The following is a 16,695-nucleotide window of genomic DNA, read 5'->3' on the forward strand; positions in this document are numbered from 1 at the left end:
ATTCCAACAAAGAAGGGCAGCTATAGACACCCCAATTTGAACGGGCCCATACTCGAAAAGGACCAAAAATATTGATTTTTCAACAAAGTCCATCAATGGGCCTCAAGAGCCCAAATTAGTAAAAAATAACATTTTGATGAAGCCGAGGACCTTAAGACTTCCTGATGGTCTAATGGGCCCACCTAAAAAGACTCGGTATACTCCCATCAACCCCACTCCACTCTTAAAATCCAAAAATATCAATTTCCCAACAAAACTTGTCAATGGGCCTCAAGGGCCCAAAACATTGAAAAAAGACATTTTGATCGAACCAAGGCCCCTACGACCTGCTAATGGTTTAGTGGGCCCACCAAAGGGATTTGACCTACCCTACACCTTCCCAACCTGCATCGCTCCACTCCCAAACCCAAAAATACCCGATTTTCAATAAAAGTCATCAACGGGCCTAAAAAGCCCAATTTGCCAACACGTGGCATTTTAATCAATTCAATGATTCCAAAAATCCCTACAAAATAAAAAAAATGTAAAATGAGACTTCGGATACCCACTACCCTCCATCGCTCCACCTCCGAATCCGAAAATGCCTAAAACCATCTAAAGCCTACAAACCCTCAACTCTCCAAAATTAATTTCTCATCTTACCCCTAACATAAATTTAATCCCATATCACCTAAACCCCAAAACCTACCTACCCTCAAAAACCCATTCCTAAAACAAACCCTATCAAATTCCAAAACCATTCCTAAAACCCAAGCCCAATACCCCTAAGCCCAAATCCATGTCCAATCTATATCCAACCTATCAACCCTAACACATAAGCCACTACCCACATCAACCAATCACCATCTTGATCATCAAAGATGACACATGTCATCATCCCCCCACAACTCCCTCATTTAATCACCTACCCCCATCACTTTTCTTTAAACAAGTCATCTATCTTCTCACTTATCTCCAAAAATCACTTCAACCCATATCTTACCCTACCCTAACCTAACCTATCACCCTTCTCTAACAACATCAACCACCCATACCACAACCCATATCTTCTACACCCTAACCTATCACCCTTCTCTAAGACCATCAACCACCCACATCACAACCCATATCTCATACACTCTAACCCATCACCTTTCCCTAAAACACTCCAACAACTTACATCACAACCCACACCTCCCATCATCATCACCAAACTAACCCATACCCTTCCCTCTAATCAAACAACCACCATCACCAATCAACATACCTCATCAGCTCACTTTTCCATTACCTTTGCCACATGTCATCATCCCCTTAATTCTCCCAGAATCCAATTATTTTAATCTAAACACCTCACCTCCTCAATCAACCTAACACTAAATCAAACACCTAACACCTTACATCCTCAATCTCTCCATCAACCATCACTCGTCTCATCTCACCAAACACTATACCCAAATAGATTTGGGTAAGATCCAAACCATTTGGATCTAAAAACTATCTACTTCCATTCATTACACAATTACCTTCTCTTTAACTCTAAATTTCATACCCTCTATCCTTAAAACCCATATCATTATCCATCCTCTCAACTCTTCACCCTATTATACCCCTAAAATACCCTCTAAACATATGTAAATACCCCCATCCTCTCCCCAAAATGGGTTATCAAGTCTTACTAATTCTCCTTCACCAATTCTCCCTTACAAAATCTCACTTACCAAATGTTACCAAGTCTCACTAAATTTTTTTACTTTCTGATCATTTATTCTCTATTTTCACATCAATCTTCTAAAAAGAAAAATATACTATCACATTCTACTAAAGACCTTAGAAGACATTGAAGAAGAAGAAGAAGAAGAAGAAAAGAAAGCTAAGCAAGAGTGAAAGCTTTAAGGTGGGTCAAGGCAAATTCCCCCCTTTTTTTCTTTCTCTACCCTCTTCATCTCCCCTTTCTATTATCCCCCTCTTCTATTTATTTTTATTTTAGAAGGCCTCTAAGATGTAATACTCCCTTCCCTTATCTCCGGTAGATTGGACTTTGGTCCGGTTGAAAGTATAAAGGTTGTAACCCTTTTCAAAAATAAAATTGATTTTAATCCTAAAAAACTGTTTTGAGGCAAGTTGGAGTTCAGATTCTTCTCAACCCATGAGAATGGATCTGAAACCTTAGCCAACATTTTTTATATCAACTATGTCTAAGGCTAATTCCCTTTAAGGTCATCTCTTTCAATGAGATGATCCTTACAAGCTAAAGCCAAAAACAACTCCCTACTTAGGGTACAAATACATGACATGTGGTACTTTATTTTTCGCATTTTTTAAATCTAAATGACCAAGTTAAGTTGAGGTTACCGCCACTTGGCAGGGAGAAAAGGGTGCCTAACATTTTTCCTTTTCTCCAATCGAGCCGCTTACCCCGATCTCAAAGATTGATTAGTTCATATCCATCGTGAGTCACTAAAAGCTAAAATGTCATTTTTTCGAAAAATATATATCGGGTGACCATTCACATCCACTTACAATATGAATGGTGGCGACTCCAAACCTTATCAGATGTGGCAATCGTAATGGAGAACCATGTATCTACATTATATTTGGACTATAGGGCACATGAGTTCAATAGGAGAAATTCACTTCAAGTTGCACCAATTCACTTCTTAATCATTTTTGGAGCCTACGACGACCTGCCCTTTAAGGGGATAGATATTGTCTATTTTAGAAAATAAGGTGATTTAGGAGTTCATTTGCTTATGCATTATGCACCACCTCTGTCTATAGATCCACTTGGCCAAATTTGATTTTATAGAATCGGGTCGGAAGGTTACTTGTGTTATTTCCACCCATTTAAGAGTTGTCTAGAGTTAAGGCACCCTATCTAGGTCAAGTCTTTTTTTTTTTTGGACCAACTGTATGTTTTGCATGCTTAGTAGACGTTCAAGGAGTGATATATTAGAATATCTAAATCTAGAGATCGAGCATATCCTTAATAGAATTTGTAGGAAACCATCGTTACCCATGATGAGTGATCGCGAGTGAACTTTGAACGAGTTTTTCACTCCTGCTTCTGCTACCCTGCCCACATACATTATTTTACCATTCAACAATGCCAATCAATTTGAGATAATGTCAGCCACCATAAATATGTTGCCTAAGTTCCAAGATTTAGAATGTGAGAAAAAAAAAAAAAAAACCTTACACCCTTCTTAATAGATTTTTGACCATATGTCAAAATTTAGAAATCAAAATCTAGTTGAGAAGAGTATTAAGCTTAGATTGTTCCTGCATTCTTTGGAAGATCACACTGTTGCATTGTTAAAATCCCTAGTACCCAATAAGTAATGACTCCTATGAGAAAACTTTTGTTATTGGACGTGCCTCAATCCATCAATGATTTCTTACTATAACCTTTTTGAAATTAATGTTGAGCTTATTAGGTACCACCTGCCTCGATCTTGGGGCTTTGCTAGGAACTCCGATTTAGAATTGGGAAAGTCAAACATCTTCTATCATTATGACACCTCAAATAACAAGACCCATGTTAATGCCTAAATCGTGATCAGAAACACAGAGCATAATATCAAACTTTCCTAATATATTTCCTATCACTATTCAATAGCTAATATATTTTCCAAAATAAGTAACTAGATATTTGATTTTACTTATACACAACTTCCAGAGTTTCCGTGCATGGTTACATCTCATTTCAGTGTCACATATTAAGGAAACAAGTCCAAGTTGATGATACATAGACATTGTCTAGTGTTAGTGAGTGTCTGATCTGACCAGAAACAATATGTTCTTAATGAATAAAATTGTGGCCCCATCCTTTACTTGGTAAACATTCTCCTCTGGAGTATACTCTGGTGGGTATAATGGCAGCAACATTAATTACAATTGAAATTAACCTAGTGGTTAATATATACACTGATAATTTTGCTAACTTACATGTTTCTCTTCTTCTTGTAATTTTCAGAAAAAAGAAAGTGGTTTTTCCAGCGGTGCATTCATGTATCGTGGGGTTACAAGGTACATGAGAATGTCATTGAAACATACTCTCTCTCTCTCTCTCTCTATCTATCTCTCTTTTGGAATTAGTAGCTGAACGGAAGCTTGGGTGATTTGCTACATAGTAGTAAAGCAGGAGTTATCCAACTTGCATCACGACTGCGTTCCTCCAATTGTTCATTGAGACGTAAAATCAAATAACATTTTGTTGGACAGAGAGTTTGGTGCACAAGTGGCAGATTTTGGGGTTGCCAAAACGGTTGATGTGCGTTGGGCAGTCCATGTCTGCGATCATAGGTTCACAGATTAGTCAAGATTACATCATACATGTTTAATCTATTTCATATTCTCTTCTTTAATTGAAATATGTTCTGTTCTTCATATTGGGTATTTGAATTTTCATCAATTTATTTGCCATATAATCTTTTCATGGTGTATTGACTTATAATATCTCCCATTGTTGTTGATTTACAATGTCTGATTACATATATTTTCTACTTTGTACTTGGCTTGTATGATCGATCTGAAGAGCTTACATAGTTATTTCTATCAGCCATTGTTTTGTTTCTAACAAACTTGCACAATCAATTCAATATTTCCTTGTTTAGTTGTCTTCTTTTTGTTTCAATTTTAATTAAATCTATTGTGTTTGGCCTTAAACTTGGTGCAGAGAACGCATACACACTTCGAGTGAACGAGAAGAACAACATATCCAACTATGGAGTGGTGATTCTAGAGCTGATAATAAGAAGGTGTCCCATTGAACCCGAATTTGGAGAAAAAGGACAAAAATTGTCCCCATATTACAATGAAGGCACCTACGATCAAGGAAGCATAGTGTGAAGTAATGGTAAAGGGAAGAGAGGAGCTTTTCTCCCTTGTTTACATAAGGATTTCTTTGAATCTATATAGAAATTAGACTTTTAATGGTAGGGGGGGTAGGCAGTAATAGTTTAATGGACCCCAATTTCCTCTAATATTTAAATTCAAAACCTTGGAATTTTTATCGATTTACCCATGTTGCGGGATATATATATATATCTAAGTTGATGAAGTTATTTATTGTTGGGTCCTCATTTATAAGAAGGGGACCTGTACTGTTGTTTATCTTTGTAGTAAATTTAAAGACTCGTGTATTCTCAAGCAAAATCACAAGAAATCCTCAAAAACTGATCTAAATAACTTCTAAATGGAGCATTGTGAGTTTCTACCTGTTCTCTAAACTGTAAAAAAAATTATAGCAATTCTGAAATTTTGATCTTTTATGACTGCTTGCATTGAGGCCTAAAAGTCAAGTAGCATATTTCAACATGTCTAACCCCATACAAAAGTCATAGTAGTGTGTTAAATCAGTCCAACTCGATCTAAGATTTTGTTGTCATGCACCCTACCATACTACAAAAACTCAATCATGGGCGTCGATCGTGGAGACTCTAAAAAAAGCAATGACAGTTTTTTTAATTTATCATTTTTTCAGAATTATAATCTGGAACGTTTTGTAACTGTTTTAATATTTGGAACGGTGTCAAGCTGTTCCAAAACATTCATAATTTCCATACGTAAGTTCAGCCTTTTTCATACATTGTAGGAACCGTGGAAAACCGTTCCTAATGAACTTAGGAAAGATTCTGCAATCACATTCTTCCAAACACTCCAATGATAGGTAGCACCAACTCCACCAAGAGTTGCATTTGTTTAAACAAAAGAGAATCAGATATTTTGAAACTAAATGTTTTTAATTGATTTAATACTTGAATTTTAGAAATTATATTTCTTTTAGAGATGTGATTTTCAGAAAAGACAATATGATTCCCATCATGAAAAAATATTTTATTCTAATCAACGTTCATAGGACAAATTTAATTCTAATCTTTAATGAAAATAAGAAACGCAATTTATGAAAAAGATCATTTATCTCACAAGTAGTCTAACTAGATGATCTAATTGGAAGGTTAGAAAGATTAAGAAAATTGTTCACACCTAGTAGAGGAAGAAAAGAATCAATTAGGGGATAAAAAAATTAGATTATTCACTTGTAAATAATTTTCAAATTTTTTTAAATTTAAATAAACTTAAAATTGTGCAACCAAATCGAAGTCTGCCATTAACATATAAATCCCGAAACACTTCTTGGGCATGGAGGGGCATATTAAAAGCAAGGGATATCTATCTTGAACATGCTCATATTTTATTGGGGAATAGACAGATTACTCGGATGTGAATGTATCCGTGGATAGAGGAAAAGAGCTTGGTGGAGAGATAGGCAATGGAATCATTAATCAATTCGAAAGTCATATGGAGACTAAGGTGAGTGAATTTGTTGTTCATAACAGATGGAATCTGGGGGATCCACACAATGACAGAATGACGGAAATCTGTGAGTTGGTGGGTAATCAGCATATTCCAAGGGGTTTGGTGGATGACGGGTCTATTTGGACACTCACTTCGAATGACCAATTTTCGTCTAAAAGCACATATGCCGCTATTAGAAGTGAAAAATCGAGTCTATCTTGGTGTAACACGATTTGGAGCAAGCAATTGGTTCCAAGATAATGTTTTCTTTCAATGTGAGTTCAGTAATTGGATTTGGTCATTGTGTTTACGAAGATTTGGAGTAATACAGATGAGTGTGGGTTCACTTATGGATGAAATTCAAGCTATCCAAGGGCTAAGTTTTCCAAGCCAATCAATATCAGAGTTGCTGAATTTTTGCCTAAATGCTACTGTGTATATGATACAGAAGGAACGTACTAGAAGAATTTTTTAAGAAGCTATGGTTCTTAAGAAGGTAATCTTAAAGCAAATTGAGGAGAGCATTCAAGGAGTATTCGATGGTATGGTTATTGGTGACGACAAGACTGGAGCAACTTCTTTTTCCTTAAAGAATTGGGGTTGTACTTGTATTCTTGAGGCACCGTAAGTGAAGCACTCTTTTGGAAATGTCTGAATGATGGGGTGATCAAAATTAATACGGATGGATCTTTTTTCTACAAGTGGAGTTGAGATTGGCTTCATTGGGTGAACTTCTAATGGAAAGTTCATGTTTGCGAGCTGGGCAATTTCTAGGAGAAAGATACCATTATAATAGAGCCTAATGCTATTATTTATGCAATGAAATTTGCTGACCGAAAGGGGTATGCTGAGATTCTTTTATCCTCCGATTATCTTTATTCAATCAAATGCATTAAAAAAGAGATTCAGAGTTCATGGAAATACTTTGAACTAGTCAAGGAGATTCAAATGTTGGCTTCCTTCTTCATAACATGTAGCTTTGAATTTTTTTTTGAGAGAAGCTACTAGAGCCACTACAAAATAAACGGTCTTCACTCGTGTTTGCCAAACGCCGCTATATGTGAAAGAAGCGTCGGCATTACAGATGAACAGCAATTTGGGTTTGACTGGCAATTATGGCATCGAGGAAAATAATAGTGGCGGTTGCAACGACGGTTATAGAACAGCTATCAATAATAGACTTTTGAAGGCGGTTGTAGGACCAATTACTGGCAGTTATTAAATACCGACAAAACTCTTTGTCCACGTATAATTGTCTACTACTGGTGGTTATAAACTACTGGGAATGCCACATATTAACGGCGTTTAGTGTAAACCGCTACTGAAATATTTATTAGAGGCGCTTATGTTATCTGTCGGTAATGGATCATGTTAAATGGCATTTATTGTAAACCACCGTTAAATAATGTATAAGGGGCACTTGTTTGAACTGCCGGGAATGGATCATATTAACGACATTTACTGTGCACCGCTGTTAAATAATGTATTAGAGGTGCTTAAGGAACCGTCAATAAAACTATTAATAATATATTTAAAAATAACAATATATATTCGAGGCGCTTATATTAACACCCCCCCCCCCCCCCCACACACACACATATATATATATATAGAACAGCGTTCCTAAGACTCATATTGGGACTCACATTGCGACACACCGTTTTGTCTTATATGGGCAAAAATATTTGGAATGGGCTGATTTTTTGTGAGGATGATCTCTATGGTGAGGAGATCATCCTTGCCAAAAATCAGCTCATTATGAAACTTCTAGACCGTCCAATTTTTGTTGAAAAATTATAGACCGTCCAATTTTTGTTGAAAAATTATAGACCGTCCAATTTTTGCAAATCAATTTTGATGGGGTTAGAAGTTTTGGAATGGGATGATTTTTTGCCAGGATGATCCACTCATCACAGAAATCATCCTCACAAAAAATCAGCTCATTCCAAACATTTTTGCCCATATAAGACAAAACGGTGTGTCGCAATGTGAGTCTCAATATGAGTCTTAGGAACGTGACCCATATATATATATTTATTTATTTAAATAATTTTATTAAAAAAAGAGTTACAATGATTTAGGCCTATTAATTTTTCAATAAAAAAAAGATTGGTATATATACAACTAGACAAAAATTAAAACTCGTAATTATATTGTACGCAAGGTTTTTAAACTCGTCAGAGACCGAGACGTATCGCTCGAGTTAACTCGTTAACTCGGTATCGGAGCCTAACGAGACCAACTCACAATGTGTCATGAGACGACCGCGTCTTGTGAGATAAGCGAGTCGTCTCGGACGATATTTTCGCAAAACTCAGGCGATACGAACAAGATATACGAGATAGCGCAGATATTATGTTAACTCGCGAGATAAACGAGTTGTATCGGACGAGATTTTCAAAATCTCGTCCGAGTTAACCGAGACAACCGAGTTTTATCTCAATCCTCAATTATTTACCCTAAAATCGATTTTTGTTCCATTATTTCTTCATCTTCTCTACCAAGTGAACAAAAAAATGTAAGATTTTGGGAGAAAACGAAGTTTTCTCCTCCAAATTAAGCCTCAATCATCTATTATTTCACCCCCCAAATCAAATTTCCTTATTATTTATTCATCTTCTCCACCAAGTGAATAAAAAAAAGTCAAGGTTTTGAAGAAAACTTCATCTTCTTCATCTTTTATGGTTAAGTTGATGAGTTTTAATGATTAATTGGGAGATTTGTGTTTCTTAATTTACTCTCAATATTGACATACTGAATTGGAGTATTTTATTTACTGTTCCTTTATAGATTAGATTCAATTGCAGAACAGTACCCATTATTTGACTTAATTATGAAGACATAAGGTCAAGGTTATTGTGTCCGGTTGTACTTCACAATCAACCATCAAGTCTTTAGGTTTCTTATTAAATTTACAATCCCAAGTGATTTTTTTGGTTTTTATCTATCTTGGATTTGAGCTTATTTGGTAGGTGCATCAATGCAAGTGGTTTTGGTTATTTTATTTTCATGCTTCAATAAATTGTGTTAGTTTATCTTAATTTAGATATTGAATTTATAGAGAGCAACTAGAGAAGGACAATTCATGGACGTCCCCATTTGCCAAAAAGCATAAAATACAAGAAAAAAATACTTGCTAAAATCATTAATTTTGGATTGATCTATATGAATTTGTTTTACTCATTTGTTTGATTATTATAAATATCATCACAAATGAAGAATATGTTTCTTCTAGATTTTAATGGTGGTGATTTAATCTCTGTGGTTCAGGTTCAAGATCCATGGTTAATTTCCAAGATGTTCATGGAAGAAAGACTTGTAAATATTTACTTTATTTATTTTGATATGTATATTATGAAAAAAAATTTAATTTTATATATATATATATATATATATATATATATTTTTTTTTTTTGTTCATTTTTTAATAGGAATCATTTCTGAATTTTTCCTGAATTTTTCAGATTTTTAAAATGGTTAAAAACCATTGTCTCAATGTCGAACGAGACGAGACGTATCGTCTAGTCAACTCGATATCAGAGCTGAACGAGATGAGACCAAATACCAAATTTAAAAACCATGATTGTACGTGTAATGTTTCATAAAAATATACCTATTTACATCAATAGTTACACATAAAATTAGTTATATATATATATATATATATATATATGTATGCTTTAAAAAAGTCAATCAAACTCCAGAACATGGCATCACAACCGTTTTATTGTTGTACATCCATTCCTCCCACGCTTTCATTTGGAGTGAGCTTAGTTCCTCCAACCCTGCAAAGCTGATGTTCCGATCATCAACTATGCCATGAAAATATCATTACTTCAGCCATTAGCTTGCAAATAGCTTTTCTTCTTCAAGAAACTTTAAATGAGTTCTCCAATTTACAATCTGCATCTCTAAAAGGAAGCCTTAAGAAATAAATATTTTAAGTGCAGATGAAAGGACAAGTCTAACAAGCTGAAATAGTTTCAACTTAGCAATTACAAGGGAAAAGTAAATTGTTTGAGGTTTAAATGAAAGGATACAAACTAGACCACAATTAAAAATAAAATAGAGAAACCGGAGCATGATTGGTGTCACATCGGTAAGTTGGTAAAAGCACTAAATAAAATTTGAAAGTTCATGAAATTACATATCTAACTCAGTTGGCGAAGATGTTAACTTCAACCTAGTGGGTTGCTGATAACAAAAAATGTAAATGAACCTGTCTCAAAAACTATAGTCATGAATTCCAACTAAAATAGGCTACACGTTGAAAATGAAATGAAACTACTAAATGAAAAATGAGGGGAATGGTATATTACCTAAACTTAATGAGGAATGTAAGCATGCTCCACCTTGAGAAACATTGTATGCAATTATTGTTGCTTAGCCAATGAAGGTATACAAGTTCAATTCAAACAACAAAGAACCAATACTAGTAAGATAAGTGGGAAATCAGTGGATGGCCTCCTCATCCATTGTCAAGAGGAAAATTTGTTGTATGGTCCCATTTTCTGTTATTGTGTTGTTTGGTGATAACTCTGTTCAGTTCTCTCACTTTTGCATTGTTGGAAGTCATCAACCTTTACTGATAGAGTAAAGATTTTGTGTAATATCATTCCTTTTACCATTTGTTGGGGTTTGGAAGGAAAGGAATTTTCTCCTCGAGACTTAATCACTAACATTTTTGGATTGTTGTTTTTTTTATAAAGTTTAGATGGTTGTTTTAATGAGAATTTAATGTTCAAATGGGATCTTGTATCCAGTAAGAAAGACTTGATCACTAGCATTTATTTTAGAAAATAGTTTTGATGCTGCATGGTAGGATCAACATGCAACTTTTGGGTCTTGTTGAGCAATACATGGCTCTTTTGGTGGAGTCTCTAAGGAGATAACCATTTTTTGTTATTGTTGTTTATGTTTCTAACTACCCCAATATGAAAAGAGAAGATTGTTATGGGAAGCTATAGTTAACCAAGCTAAGTACATCAGGAGCCCTTTGATCCTAATGGGGGGATTTCAAGCAGTAGCAAGTTACTATGAAGGAATCCCAAGAACCAAAGTAGAAGTGGATCAGGAGAAGGTGGAGGGATTCCAATGTCAAGGGGTTTTGAGTATAGATGTGAATAAAGAGGAGGTGAAAAAGGTCATGTTCTCCATCAATGGGGACAAGGTCCTTGGCCCATATGGATTCACCAATTGGTCCTTCTGAAATGCTCGAAGCCTTGGGGGACTGAAGCAATCCAGTGGTTTCTGCCCAGTCTAATATCACAGTATGCTTCGAGAGGGCCATAAGAGCATGAAAGGATTGGCCCGTTGACAAATAACTTATGTAGAGATGGACTAGAGTAAGCAATAAAGTTTTATTGTAGAATATTATAAGTTGTTGTTGACACTTAAATAGCATGTCAATGTTGTTGGAATTTAAAGGGTTGAATTTGAAAACCCTTTAATATTTATTTAGTTTTAACCATAGGGTAAATCAATCTATTAACCATAGGGAAATTCAATCCCATGTTTGCTTTATGCTTTGTGCTTTTTACTTTATTGCTTTAAGTTTAGTTGATAGTTTTATTTTTTTCCTTGAGTAATTTTAGTCCCATATCTACTAGGAGAAGAATTGATTTGCAATTCTTTAATAGTTATACTTCTAATAGCTTTAAAAGCGGATAGAAGCAGTGGGTGGGCTCACGCGCGCACACAAGGGCCCAAAAGGTAAACTCATGATTCCAATTGGAATTTGGATCCACCGGTCTGAAAACCTTAATGCGTGTGCATACGTACAACGTAACAATCACTTTCTCTTTATTTATATCAAATGTTTAATCCATTTAAATCACTTGATCTCTGATTTTGATTTTGATTTTTCGTATTTTCGACTATCAGTAATTTATTATTCGTTGTGAGAGCACACAACATTGTCGATTTCAAAGTTGCGTTTCTAATTTAGAGTACCCTATTAGAAACGTGGGTTGTTGTATCTTGGAGAACGAACGCCTGCAAACTGTGGTATCGTTGCAGGGGTGAATTTCGTTTTAGGACAGTGCGTTGTGCATGCCTCAACCATTTTATTTAGGTAATATTTTTTCTATTACATTCAATTTTAAAATTAGAATTTTTCAAATTCTTCTCTCTCTGTCAATAAGAAATCAGTATTGAGTAGATAACAATCTAAAACAAAATTCCTCTATTAATTACTGATTTCTATAAAGACAATCTCTAATTTCGTGCACCGTGAAAAATTCGATAAATTCGATGAAAAGAATTTTAAATTCTGGCAATAGAAAATGTTGTTTTACTTAACAACATTACATTTGGCTCATATCATCACACAAGAACCAGTTTCTGTGAATGATGATGAGGAGGACCAAATTAAAAGAACCAAATATCGAAAATGGGAACATTCCAATTTCATGTACTGGAATTATTTCTTAAATGGATTAAATATGTTCTTTATAAGGTGTATTCCTCTATTGAGTCTGCCAAGACATTGTGGGAAATTCTTGAAAAGAAATATACTCTAGAAGATACCAGCACAAAGAAATCTAAATGAACCTGTCTCAAAAACTATAGTTGTGTATTGCAACTAAAATAGGTTACACGTTGAAAATGAGATGAAACTACTAAATGAAAAATGAGGGGAATGATATATTTCCTAAACTTAAAGAGGAATGTAAGCATGCTCAATCTTGAGAAACATTGTATGCACTTATTGTTGCTTAGCCAATGAGGGTATACAAGTTCAATTAAAACACCAAAGAACCAATACCAGTAAGATAAGTGGGAAATCAATAGATGGCCTCCTCATCCATTGTTAAGAGGAAAATATGTTGTATGGTCCCATTTTCTGTTATTGTGTTGTTTGGTGATAACCCTATTCAGTTCTCTCACTTTTGCATTGTTGGAAGTCATCAACCTTTATTGGTAGAGTAAAGATTCTATGTAATATCATTCCTTTTACCATTTGTTGGTGTTTGGAAGGAAAGGAATTTCTTATCGGGACTTAATTACTAACATTTTTGGATTATTGTTCTTTGTTTTTTTGAGAGTTTAGATCATTATTTTATTGAGAATTTTATGTTCAAATGGGATCTTGTATCCAATAAGAGAGACTTGATCACTAGCATTTGTTTTAGAAAATAGTTTTGTTGCTGCATGGTAGGATCAACATGCAACTTTTGGGTCTTGCTTAGCAGTACGTGTCTCTTTTGGTGGAGTCTCTAAGGAGATAACCATTTTGTGTTATTGTTGTTTATGTTTCTAACTACCCCAATGTGAAAAGAGAAGATTATTATGGGAAGTTATAGTTAACCAAGCTAAGTACATCAGGAGCCTTTTGATCCTAATGGGGGGATTTCAAGCAGTAGCAAGTTACTATGAAGGCATCCCAGGAACCAGAGTAGAAGTAGATCAGGAAAAGGTGGAGGGATTCCAATGTCAAGGGGTTTTGAGTATAGATGTGAATGAGGAGGAGGTGAAAGAGGTCATCTTATCCATCAATGGGGACAAGGTCCTTGGCCCATATGGATTCACCTATTGGTTCTTTTGAAATGCCCGAAGCCTTGTGGAGATTGAAGCAATCCAGTGGTTTCTGCCCCGTCTAATGTCATAGTATGCTTCAAGAGGGCCATAAGAGCAAGAAAGGATTGGCACGTTGACAAATAACTTATGCAGAGATGGACTGGAGTAAGCAATAAAGTTTTATTGTAGAATATTATAAGTTGTTGTTGACACTTAAAATAGCATGTCAATGTTGTTGGAATTTAGAGGGTTAGATTTAAAAACCCTTTAATATTCATTTAGTTTTAACCATAGGATAAATCAATCTATTAACCATAGGGAAATTCAATCCCATGTTTGCTTTATGTTTTATGCTTTTTACTTTATTGCTTTATGTTTAGTTGATAGTTTTATTTTTTTCCTTGAGTAATTTTAGTCCCACATGGACTAAGAGAAGAATTGATTTGCAATTCTTAAATAGTTATACTTCTAATAGCTTTAAAAGTGGATAGAAGTAGTGGGTGGGATCACGCGCGCACACGGGGGCACAAGAGGTAAACTCATGATTCCAATTGGAATTTGGATCCACCGGTCCGAAAACCTTAATGTGTGTACGCACGTATAACGTAACAGTCACTTTCTTTTTATTTATATCAAATGTTTAATCGATTTAAATCACTTGATCTCTGATTTTGATTTTGATTTTGATTTTCCATATTTTCAACTACAGTAATTTATTATTCGTTGTGAGAGCACACAACATTGTCGAGTTTGAAGTTGCATTTCTAATTTAGAATACCCTATTGGAAACGTGGGTTGTTGTATCCTGATGAACGAATGCCTGCAGACTATGGTACCGTAGCAGGGGCAAATTTCATTTTAGGACAGTGCATCGTGCATGCCTCAACTATTTTATTTAGGTAATATTTCTTCTATTACATTCAATTTTAAAATCAGAATTTTTCAAACTTCTTCTCTCTCTATCATAAGAAATCAGTATTGAGTGGATAACAAATGTTACCATTCCCACCCTCTTGGCAAGCTAGAAAAATGTTGAGAGACATTGTTAGACTCTCAAAAATGTGTTCTTCTGACTCCTTTGACTTTGTGTAGACGAAAACCAAGAAAGTTGCAAATTTGTTGGTCTCCTTTGCATCTAATGATATGCATGTAGAGTTCCTGCCTCATGACTTCCCACATGAACTAGCTTGTATAGGGAGGATGCCAATGGAAAGGCATATGTAAGAATGTAATGGTTTCTCCCCTTCAATTTTTTTAATTTCTTAGTCGGCTAAGGGTCAGCTTAAACCCCCAATTACTTTCCCAAAATAAAAGTTCACATGAACAATACTTAGAGAAATAGTTTATGTAGAATCAAGCAAATCTTGTATAGAGAACAATGGGAAAAGCATGAGAAAACATTGATATAAGGATTACTTCAATCATTTTCTTATTTAAAAAAATCAATGTGTTGTATCAATACTAACATAATGAACCAGTGGTCTTTTATCGAGGAAAAATTAGCATATCATTTAAGGGAAGATAGTCCTCGAGACACTATAAGCTAGCTAGAGTTCTTGGAAGAGTTGTCTCAGATTCTAAAGTTGTAGCAATCTTGGCTGGAAGCACACATGGGTGGTACAACCTAAGCAATCATGTCTAATAACCATTGTACCAAATATATATCGAAAGAGATCTTTGCATGGTGTAATCAATTTGGTTAATTGAAGCTTGAACACAAAACAATGAAGGGTTTATATATATATATATATATATATGAAGATAATTAGCATAGTTACAGTATACAATTTGATAGGTTCCCAATAAAATTTAGATATAAAACATCTTAACATTCATCACTTGGTGCCTCCAAACTTGAAATACTTACCGTAATAGGACGTTCTTCCTCCGGCAAAATGGACCAATTTGGGCACTACACCGCTCGCAGCCATAAAAAATCATCCACATTTGCCTAATTTCTAGTCTCTTCGTCAAGATTTGCATCTCTAAGGTCTTTCTTAATCCCTTAGTAAAACTTGATAATTCCTCAACCGATAGATAAAAATCGCTCTTAAGCTACCCATTAGACAGACTTCACAAGAATTGAGATCTTAAAAGGTGAAATCTTCCTCTTTTGAATCGTTAAAATGCTTAAACAAAAACAACTCCCTCCTTGTTCCTAAACCCAGGAGAATCCCTTACCTGAAAACTAGATTTTTCAGCTAAGATTTCATCACAAGGCTTAATCTCAAGTTCATTAACTATATTTCTCTCATCTTTCTTTACGGATTTTTTCTTAAATGTAAATTTCTTTTTCGGTATCAACTCAAAATTTACATTTTATAGGATTTCTTTCAAATCAGAGATAGTTTTCAAAGACGATTGAACTTCAAAAGAGGGAAAAAGTAAGAATTCAATCAAAGATAACCAGAAAGGATTTAAGGGGAAAAAAATTATAGAACCCCATGATAATCACCCAAAAGAAAAACTGACCCAATTCATTCAATCAAAGCAAACACCTAAGAAATCCAATTTCAAGTCAATCCATAGATGATTTATAAACATACTACATATTCAACAACCCATATGCATAATCACAAGAAAGAATCAAATCAAATCAAATAGATCATCATCAAAATCAAGTTTATAAGAACTGAGATACTAAAAAAAATAAAAAATGAGATATATTTTTGGGGGATTATCTTAGGCATACATATTGTTTTTAAGTGGCAGTAGACATCTTCCTTCAATGGTGCTACTTAGCTTTCATTGAATGACTATCTAAAGACTAAACATGCTTTTGGGTTCCTTTTTTTCTAAAACAAAAAATGAAAGAGTGAGAGAGATAAGAGATGACAAAGGAAAAAAATGGAGATGAGATCATGTAGAGAGAAAGAAAGAGAGAGAGATGGAAAGAGG

The 16,695-nt window shown here is 34.8% G+C and overlaps 1 pseudogene; it reads right to left on the reverse strand.

Annotated features, from left to right (window-relative positions):
* Window positions 1–15,622: 15,622 nt before the first annotated feature.
* Window positions 15,623–16,170, reverse strand: LOC147396416 (tubulin-folding cofactor C pseudogene; annotated as a pseudogene).
* Between the last annotated feature and the right edge of the window lie 525 nt (window positions 16,171–16,695).

The sequence above is a fragment of the Akebia trifoliata genome, chromosome 8 (genome assembly GCF_017979445.1).
Source record: "Akebia trifoliata isolate Shusen 1 chromosome 8, ASM1797944v1, whole genome shotgun sequence".
NCBI classification, from domain to species: Eukaryota; Viridiplantae; Streptophyta; class Magnoliopsida; order Ranunculales; family Lardizabalaceae; genus Akebia; species Akebia trifoliata.